This window comes from Panicum virgatum, chromosome 8K (assembly GCF_016808335.1).
Source record: "Panicum virgatum strain AP13 chromosome 8K, P.virgatum_v5, whole genome shotgun sequence".
NCBI classification, from domain to species: Eukaryota; Viridiplantae; Streptophyta; class Magnoliopsida; order Poales; family Poaceae; genus Panicum; species Panicum virgatum.
Window position 1 is genome coordinate 16828846 of NC_053143.1, and position 10242 is coordinate 16839087.

The 10242-nt window shown below is 42.9% G+C and overlaps 1 pseudogene; it reads right to left on the reverse strand.

The window, feature by feature from the left end:
- Nucleotides 1-5620: 5620 nt before the first annotated feature.
- LOC120645516 lies at nt 5621-9930 on the reverse strand (annotated as a pseudogene).
- Nucleotides 9931-10242: the final 312 nt, after the last annotated feature.

Genomic DNA, 10242 nt, shown 5'->3' on the forward strand with positions numbered 1-10242 from the left:
ACTAAATAAAGATGCATTGTAACGCATTTTTACTCCCATCCAAGCCAAGATCGTAAACCGGCCAGCTGAAATCACGCCAAAACCAACGTGGAGAGTTGCATGTTGCCAGCTCAAACGAGCATTAACTCATGCAGAGGGACAGCTACCTGGTCAAAGCCTCAAAGGGAGCATTAATGTAGGACCAACGAGAAACAAGGTACTCACACCTAGGGATGGCAACGGGGCTATCCCCGCCGGAGATTGAGAGAACATTCTGCTCCCCGTTTGCCGGAGATCTCCCGCTCCCCGTCCCCGTGAACGCTCGTGGGGACAGACTATCCCCCGTCCCCGAATGGGATTACACACCCGACGGGGTCCCCATCTCCGAAAAATCCCCGTTAACAACATCACTCACAGAGTAGAATACATAAGCAATATGTAATTTTTAGAGCAAAATCAACACAGATCAAGTAATCAACAACAAGTAGACCTTAAACATATAGAAATCAGCAGGACTGCAGTTGGGATTCAACCATCACCACACGTAACTTCACAAAAGTCATAATAGCAGTTCTACATTAAGCCATCAAGATCCAGCGGAAGAGATTCGAAACAGCAGTACAGCACCCTTTGCTGCAGCCCTGCAGGTGGTTGGGCTCGGGGTCAGGACACAGGTTCCACCCTGTTCGGCAGGCTGGAGCTGGAGGCTGGAGCTGGAGTGGTGTGAGAGAAAAACACTGTTACCTGGCTGGTGGCTGGAGGCTGGAGCTGGAGGGATGTGAAAGGGAAACACTGTAGAGCTGGAGCTGGAACCACCAGCCGAACACAGTGGAAGGCGCTTCGGGTCACCGGCCGCAATGGCTTTAGTTGATGATGGCGGTGGGGCCTTCTTCTCGGGTGGAGGTGGAGCAGCACAGCAGGGACTTGAGCAGATCCAGTGCCGCACGCAGCCTCGCTCGTCTCTGTGGATCCAGTGGCCTTGCTCGTCTCCGTTGGATTCGGCGCGCGAGAGACCGACAGAGCACACAGGGAGGAGGAGTCCGAAAATAGGATGCAAGTAGGGCTGTGCGGAATTGGGCGAGGCGGCGTGCCGGCGTGAGCACGTGACTCGTGAGGTGGAAGAGGCGGCTGGGGATGGGGAGAAGAGAAGTGAAACTGTGATTTAGGGTTTACCAGCTGTATTTATACTAGTTTTATGGACTTGGGCTTCTATGTTTACATGGGCTTCTTTTAGGGTTTACCAGCTGTATTTATACCAGTTTTACGGGGAACGGGGCAGGGCTGGACAGAATGTTCCGTGCCCCGTTTCACCCGACGGGGATGACATTTGGTCCGTTAAGGTCCCCGCGGGGACTAAAAATCCCCCAATTACATCCCCTAATGGATGAATTCCCCATCGGGGATCGGGGATCGGGCCCGTTGCCATCAGGACTCACACCTTTTACTACCTCTATCGCTGGAGGACAAACAAGCTAACGTTGGCGCAAATCAAGGAGCTAATCAACTCCGCAAGTAATTAATTGGAGCAAATCAAGGATACCCTGCCTTTTTACCTTGCATGGACTCCATTCATTAAAACAGAATCATAACTATGGTACTAAATGTCTTTTAGCCTTTAATATTATATTTTATTCTCATCTTAATAAAGCACTATAATTACCTCTCACCGGAGGAGGAGCGGTGCTCCGCCGTGGGTGTTGAATATTATTCAACACCCGGGGTGCTAAATAGACCAGTCATATATATATATATATATATATATATATATATATATATATACATATATAGCATTTTACGATTAAGAATCAATTCTTTCTTGTACAGATTGTGTATTAATTTACTATAACTATCGAATACGTTATATACCCGTGTTGCTGCGTTTATCCGAGTGATCCACAAACGACGAAAATCCCTCTTTTGCCTACCTCTATCTCGATGAGAAGAAACAAAAGCTCTTCTTACTTGTTGAGTAATCATTCGATTAAGTCTTAAATGAGCCCCTCTAAAGTTTGAGGCAAATGAACGCATTTTTGTTCGTCGTCTCCGAGCTATATATCCTCGCGGAACTCTGGTCATTGAATCAAATTAACCTTAATGAATAACTAATGATTTCTCTTCTTTTAAACTCTAAGTGACTGAGTGGTAAAGAAGGTTCCCCGAGCACACGCCTTGACTCCTTGCCCCAGATCGAGACGCGAATTTTCGTCCTCCAGCGTGGATGAGCTATTAACCACTGACGTTTCCTTGTTTGTCATGCACTCTCCAGAGAAGGTGACGGCTCCCTGCTTCTTGCACTACTAGTTTGTTCTTTGTTGGGTTGGGTGAGGCTGACGGGTCAATTGGCCGGCTACGCATGCCCGGTGCTGCTAGTGTTCAACCGATGCATCAGTGTCGTCAGATTCCAATTGGGTACTTTTCCTCTGTATCAGAAGAGCATCAGCCTGGCCTTAGCTAGGTTTGACCACTGCACCATCAGGTCAATGCTGCCACCACTCGTGGCGTTTCATCAGGTAGAAATTTAATCAACAACGAGAAGGGGAAAAAACTTAACTGTATGTCTGAAAAATAATAATGTGCTAATAGACAAAGACTCCCGCACCCTGCAAACTAAGCTACAAAGGCGGTGCCTTTTTTCTTTCCTCTCATCTGTATAGTTAGGTGAAGCAAATCTGTTTTTCCTTTTTTTTAAAAAAAACCGGATGATTATATTGATTCCTTTACCACGCAGGTCAAGGCTAGGATGTCTTGTCTGAAGATCTGTAATTGGAAATTTTCAAAAAAAAAAGATCTTTGATTGGCGGAGTTGTTGCAACCGGTATGCTCTGGGATCATCTGACCTAACGACACCAGACTGAATTATTGTCCGGCCGTGCAGTTCGCATGCTGATCCGGCTGCGGCTTCTTTTGTGATGGCGATGGCCGCCGGCGATGGTCATCATGCAGGGGCGAAGCCAGCTGAAATAGGTCGTCGGATCATCAACCTTTTGTGGGCTACTATCTACAATATAAAATAATTATACAGTTAGTGACAGTAATTTTCCACTGAGTTTTCGAAAACTGTCTGGGTCAGCTGATCCTGACAGAGGGGCTAGATCTGCCCCTGTCATTATGCAAGTTACATGTTAATGGGTTCATCAATGATTCAGCGGTGCTAATGATGACGATTGATGCATACACGACTGGAATAATGCAGGCATGCAGCTAGCTCTATGTTTCTGTCCCAATAATTGTGTTGCGACTCCTGCCTGCGCTAGCTGTATAAGTGAAAAAATGGTAGCCGCAGAACGTGTCTATCTTTTTGTCACCTTGAGCACGCATGCCTCCACCTCTAACGTATCTGATGTCCAGTTGTATCTGAGATTATTTGGGTTTCCTGATGACAGGCTCCTCAAAGATCAGATAATTAATAAAATGATCTTTCCACTAAAGACCTGCTTATTTGAATATTTTTTCACTTATATGAAAAAAAATTAAGAATTTAGAAAAGTGTGCGTACGTTGAGCAGGGACTCTTGAACGTTGCACCTCGCAAAGCTAAGGGAGTCCCCCCCCCCCCCCCCCTCATTATTTCTTTTTACAGACAAGCTCAATAATACATGCTTGAGAAGCGGTTCTAGACTTCTGCTACTCTCTCATATTACAAATATTGGTCGTTTTTCAGATCCTAGGCACACAAACTTTCATAACTTGTTCTATCAATGCAGAAAAAAATAAAGAGATTAATAACACACTTCCAAAATATATATTTTCTCTATTTAAAGGAAATTTATATTTTAAAAAAGTGTTACGCAGATTAATGATGTTTGTTTAGTAAAGTTTAATGGCCACTCTAAGATGCAGTTGATTGATAGCGGCAGTGCAGTTGTTGGCAAGTTGACCCGGGCTACACTACGGTTTCTAGAGCGACCGGCGTCGATGGCCTTGCCTGAGCTCAACCACCCGGCTGCTAATTGACATCGTTTTATACTACCTGCTAACGGGTTCAATTATTCATCACTGCTTACCTGACGATGATTAAACTAAATAAACTCAATGCAGTTTGGGCATTCATGTCAGAGTTGTACTTGTATGTGCCAATAATTTGCTTTCTAGTACATTTTTCCTTTCTTGTCCTAATTGTAGTAACAATCTTGAAGGGCTATATATCTTTATCCCTTGGAGCACATAGCTCCCCTTTTGGGCTTGTTTGGTTAATCCCCTCCACAAGGGGATTTGGAGGGATTAAATCCCCAAGTCCAAATCCTCCTCAATCACTTTCAATTTGCCCCACCAGCTTTTCATTAAGAAGAAACAATCTACTCCTGGCCTAGAAAATCCCTCAAACCCAGCTATGCCGGCGAGGGGATTTTTCTTTAAAAGAATCAGCACAGTAAATCCACTCTCACGAGGATTTGAATACAAGCGTGCTGAGTGCCACTTAGACACTCCAACCACTAGGCTTGAGGCCCTTTTGCTTCATGAACACGTGGAAGTGGGCCGGACAGCTCCTTAGATCAGTGTGCTTCTGTTGCATCCATATAGAGGGTGGGGAGAAAGCTTGGTCCCCAAGGGCAAAATTATCCACCCACCTGCAAAAGAAATGCGGAGTAATGCCATAATATTTTCTTGGAAAAAATCTATTAGTTTAACACATGAGTGAAGAATGGGACGGTTTTTGTAGTTGTGCAACATATAACTGTAAATAATAATACATGTTTTGTTCTAGAAAACACGTATACACACACAACTACACGGTCAGCTACCTTTTCGGAAATAAAAGGAGACCGAGAAAAATGCAGCCAGCTGATAGGCATGCATGACAAAATGTAACAATTTTATTTATTTTAAAATTAGAGGTGTACTGGCAAATTGGAGAAAGTAAGGGATCATTTGTCCTACTGTTTGGCCGGGGGCCGACAGCTGCCTATCACCTAGCTAGCAATGCAACTCCTCTTCAATATCGTAGCGAAAACAATGATTAATTCAGCGTCGCCTTAATCGTATGGGATATGCGTAAATATTACTCAGTGCAAACACAAACGCAATAATTTAATCTAGGCTGCTGGATGGTGGTTAGCATTTCTTAATCAAAATTTTTCTTCTGTTCAACCTGTCAATGCCATGCAAGATGCAGCTCTCAGAGTCAACACCTAATCGCAATCATTCATCTTTCAAGTTGTAGAGGGGTGAACGTGCAAAATGTGAATTAGTCACAGCACCGTACGTGCCTAGGGAAAGTTTGGATTTGCTCCAGTACTTAACTAACTCATGGCAAAAAAAAAAGCCCGTTCATCTGCAAAGTGGTTCTAGACATATGAAGAGTTAAGTATAAAAAAAAGTAGAAAAGAGAACCAGCTCACCGGTCAGTTCGCTTGTGTTTCTTTAAAATTCCAAAAAATCTGTATTCTTAGCATAGCTAAAACAAGAAAGGTCTCAAAATTTCTTCTTAACCGATATATAACGGTCACCAGCTCTAAGAAAAAGGGGGTGCACACAACAAAGGTAGAAATGCACTAGCAATGCGCGAAGAAAAATGGGTGCGCAACAAAGGTAGAAGAGAACATTACAAACCACATGACAGGACCCACTGCATTCCACAGAACATGATGTACCATTTCATATTCTTTGGAAGGCATTATATCAGATACAAAGGGGAGGGGGGATCTAGAGTGGCAGACAACGCCACAATATGCATGGAACAACAACCGGCAAAAGGTCTCACCTGAAAACTGTGTGTTAACACTAACCACTACAAGGGAGGGATATGGGCATATACCAATATACGATTAGTGGGGTACTAGCTGGTGAGATGACTGGGAGAGCTTTTGAACATTGTATGCCACATGTACGCCCAGGAGAGGACCATCTCGAGCTCGTGGTGCCGCCAGGTCCTAGTCGGAAGGCGCTGTAGGAACATCACCATCTCATGGAAATCCAGTTTCTGCAGCTTGTCTGACTAGAGTTTGAAAAATCTGACAGAGACGATGCTATTGCTGTAATTAAAACACACGAACCTCCTTTTAAGTTTAAGGTGACCTTTTAAGTAAAATATGTACTTTACCAGTAGGACCTTTTGGGAACATTACGTAACCTAAGTACTGTGCTCTGGTACTAGCAGACTCGAAAAGGATTTGCACAAACGAGTTATGAGTAAGGGGTACCATAACTTACTGTCAACAAAAAGCTAGCTGCTATGTACAAAAGGAAATCTGGTAGATAGTCTCCTTCAGCAAGATATGTATCCCACAGCCGCATAGCAAGATGGAAGGGTACCTGCAAGGTTATGTGACACGATAGGTTTAATGTGTATGGAGTACAAAATCAAGTGTTGCAAGACAAACCTCCCGTATCAAAAGGCAGTTGAAGCAACGGAAGGAAAATTGAAGAAACTCCAGTTCTTGTTCTTCAATTTGCTTTGATAAAGGTTCTGCATACACCCCCAAAAATGGAGGTCAAAATAAATGTTTTTCCAGTATATGGGAAAAAGGACCATAATAAATTACAAGCATATCTCATGCCCACAATAAGTGGGGAAAAATTGGCAGAAACCAGAACCATAATTGGCAATGCATAAGAATCAGTAGAACATTACTGTCTATACGACGAACTAGTTCCTTCAATCTGAAAATAAGGAGATGAATTCCTGGTTGTGCAAATGTGTAATGATCTTGCATTCCATCGAGAAACTTTGAAAGACACTTAGCAGTCTGCTTCTATATTAGAAATGACCTGTGGTGAAAGGTGATCCGTGGACCAGGTGTCGATGTTGCCCTTTAGGTGCACTGATAATAACACGACCAAGAAAGGCGTAACAAGGTCATTTATTCCTTGGACATAGCCACTTGCTGGGTGACGGATGGACCTGGAATTGCCAAATCAGAGAATGGTAATACAATAATATAATAATCATAGGCTGAATCTATCAAGCAAAAGTGACGACATAGCCAAAACACCAAAACAGAAGGTATCCAATTGTGATCAAAGGCATATTTTTCTACACTGCCAAGAAGCATAATTGCATCAGTAAACTTCACAGGGAGGAAACTCGAAAAGGCACATCTCTCACTGATTATTAATTAAGTGAAGGACCGGGACGGACGACCAGAGAGGGGAGTGAATGTGAGTCCTTTAAAAAAATTCTCCTCGATGAGAACAAGGCTTATGTTCCAATTCAACTCAACACGTCTCTTTCTTCTAAGTATCAAAGTGACACAAGCCAACTCGTGACGTGCTCACCCTAGGAAAGGTTATGCAAATATCGACGCAAAGCGAAAGCACACGAAAAGCAATCTTGGCACAACACAAAGCGGAAGTAATGATTTATCAAAGTGCCGAAAGAGCTTTCTAAAAGGAACTTGCAAAAGAGTAGATTTCACTAAGCAAGCAACAATTCCACAGAGATTAGCAGATGATCAAAATCAGGTGGAAGCAAAGCTTAACTAAAAGGTCGATTAAGAGTCTCACTGAAAAGATTAGAAATAAATACCACAAAAAAAATCCTCTTAACCAAGTATGCAAGGATTAACAAAAAAGCTAATTAACACAAATTAATTAAGCATGCAAATTTTCACGAGGCACTAGTACAAGAAAGTACTAATTAACTAGTGTAAACAAGAGAGCATGGAATAAATCATGTGCACGAAACAAACAGAAATTAAGTGCATGTGAGAAGGAAAGAAAAGAATAAGAAATGCTCACTGCGCTTGCATCCGTGGCTGGCCTTGTGCACACCTTGCTTGCTGCACGAGCTAGCTGCTGCCGCAGTCCCCGAGCCTAGTGGGCCGCCTGCCCAAAGCTCCGAGCTGGGCCGCGTGCGCCTCGCGGACCGCCTGCCCCTGCTCCGCTCCTGGCTCGTGGACACGGACGCGTGCCCTGTGCCAAGCAGGGGAGGAGCTCGAGCGCTGCCTTCGCCGCCGGTTTGGCGCCGCTGCTGCTCCCTGCAGCTCGCCGCACCAGATGCCGCGCGCGCCGAGCGCACCGCCGCCTGCGCTGCAGCAGACATCCGTGCGCTGAACACCCCCAAGCAAAACACTTGAGTTATCTCAAGAACATAGAGAGAACGGGAAGAACACAAAAGATCGGAAACTTCGATTCAAAATTTCTTCCTCAAATCTTAAAGATTCGGAGTATCACAGTGTTTGTTTTTTCTTGTTAGTGGTCTCGGGTCAAGCTTTTGTTTTTTCTTAGGCTACAACAACATCATAGTGTATCACAGCCCCTCACAGCTCGGCTCGGAGTGAGGTGTGCTAGTTTTTGTAAGAGGCCGGTTTATTCTCTTTATTAATACAAAGATACGCAGCTCTCCTGCGTATTCGAGAAAAAAAATCTTAAAGATTCGAGACGAAACTCGAGCACAGAGGGCACCACATTCAACTTAAATAAAAAACACAGAGGGCACGAGGAGAGAAGGGCCTCCTTTATCATAAATCCGTAGCATAAATTTCTCAAAAATCCATCTCAAATTCCTAACCTTAGGTGGAATAAAAGAGGGGAGAAAAGAGAGGAACGGGAGAGAAAAGAAGGGGGCACCATGATCTCAAATTTTAAAGGGCTCTCATTCACTTTCCCTTTCCTGTCCCGGTCCTTCAATTAAGCAATGCAAATGATCCAGCCAATTTCGCACCTTACCAATTATATAAAATACGTTCCAGAGATTTCTGAATTTGCAGGTTCTAGAAAAAGGTAACATGAGGTGCGGCTTTTGGGCAATCAACGGCAATCTGCAGGCCAAGTAACTTGTAAGATGATTGATTACAGTCCTTTCTAAAAAAAATTATGGATTTTGTTAAAAGAGGCAGTAGGCCAATTTCAGGTGGAGAAAGGTACGTGTCGAAGCATATCAATATCTTCGTCGACACGGTCATTGTCTAGGATATCATAGTTGTTGAGAAACATATTCTACATACTCGAGTCTTTTCCTTGTTAATAAAACACCATCTCGTCTATCTTTATTTGGTGGTGCGTACCCCTGTAGCCAGCTATTTTAAATTCAAATTTTGATGCAGAAAATTAGAAAGAGGTTACAGATCTTACGTAGAAACTTGTTCACTAACCAAAAGAAGTCTCCATATGTTAGGTCGCATATATGGGGGATTTGGGGTGCACCGATCCAAGATAATTCACGTAATTTGTTTACAAAAATGGAAGAAAAACAGTGGACGTCAAAAGATACGAGACATTGGAAGATGAAAAATTATCTAGAACAACATAAGAGTAACTGAAGTAAAAAAGAGTGATAGTTGTTCTTTTAGTGTGAATGATTTAAACACATTTATAATGCAGAGTTAAATGGAGACATGAATAAGCAGCTACACCGAAAACCTCACTATTAGAGAACTATTCTACATATATTTACTTGTAAAAATCAAGATGACGGCAATTAATAATCCATTCAATCTTATATATAAAAAGAAGAACAATCGGCAATACCTCATATAACTGCAGGCCTTGAAAGTTCCTCTGTGAATTTAGCAATTCTTGCATAATCTGTTGCCCTAGCGCCAAAAACTATTCCTTGAGCATCTGGTAGTGAATTTTACTACCTGTTGATAGACAATTTGATTTCTTTGCACTTGTATTATTAATTGAGTTTCCAGATGATGGGCCTTCTCCCTGCACAATTAAAATTTCGGGAACGTATTAGGTGCAAACCAATTTCTCCGTGCATACTATGAAAACTTCAATCTGATCATCAGATCAACATCCAAGGGGCATAGGAGATTGGGTAATTTTACAATCTAGACCTGCCCTTGGATTGAGTAATCACACTTTTGCAAATCCCCCCTCCCACCCCCCTGCGCCTCTCCCCTTGGATGTTGATCCGATGGTCCAGATTGAAATTTTCATAGTTTGCACGTAGAGGTTGGTTTGCACCTAATATGTAGTCACAATGTATCTTTTTATAAATGATGAAAGAAATCAAACTAAAAGAAAATACCTCCTGTGAACCTTCATTGGGCTCGTCTTCATCGCACGATCAAAGTCTGAGGAATAATCAGTAGGCAAAAGAAGCTCCAATCTACTTTTCCTGGAAAGCTGCGCCGTTTAATCATTCTGACTAAGAGTCCAGACCAAAAAGGAGAAAAGAAAAGTTCCTGTATAAGGTTAGAACTTAGAAGCAGATAGGAGCCACGATAATAAGTGCAACCATAACATTGGAAATGATTTTATTAACAGATCCAGAACATTTCCATGAGTAATGAAACCAAGAACCGCTAAAATGTTTTTTTTGTCGAACGCGCAGGAGAACTGCGCATCAATATATTAAGAAGAAAAAGCAGGGGAT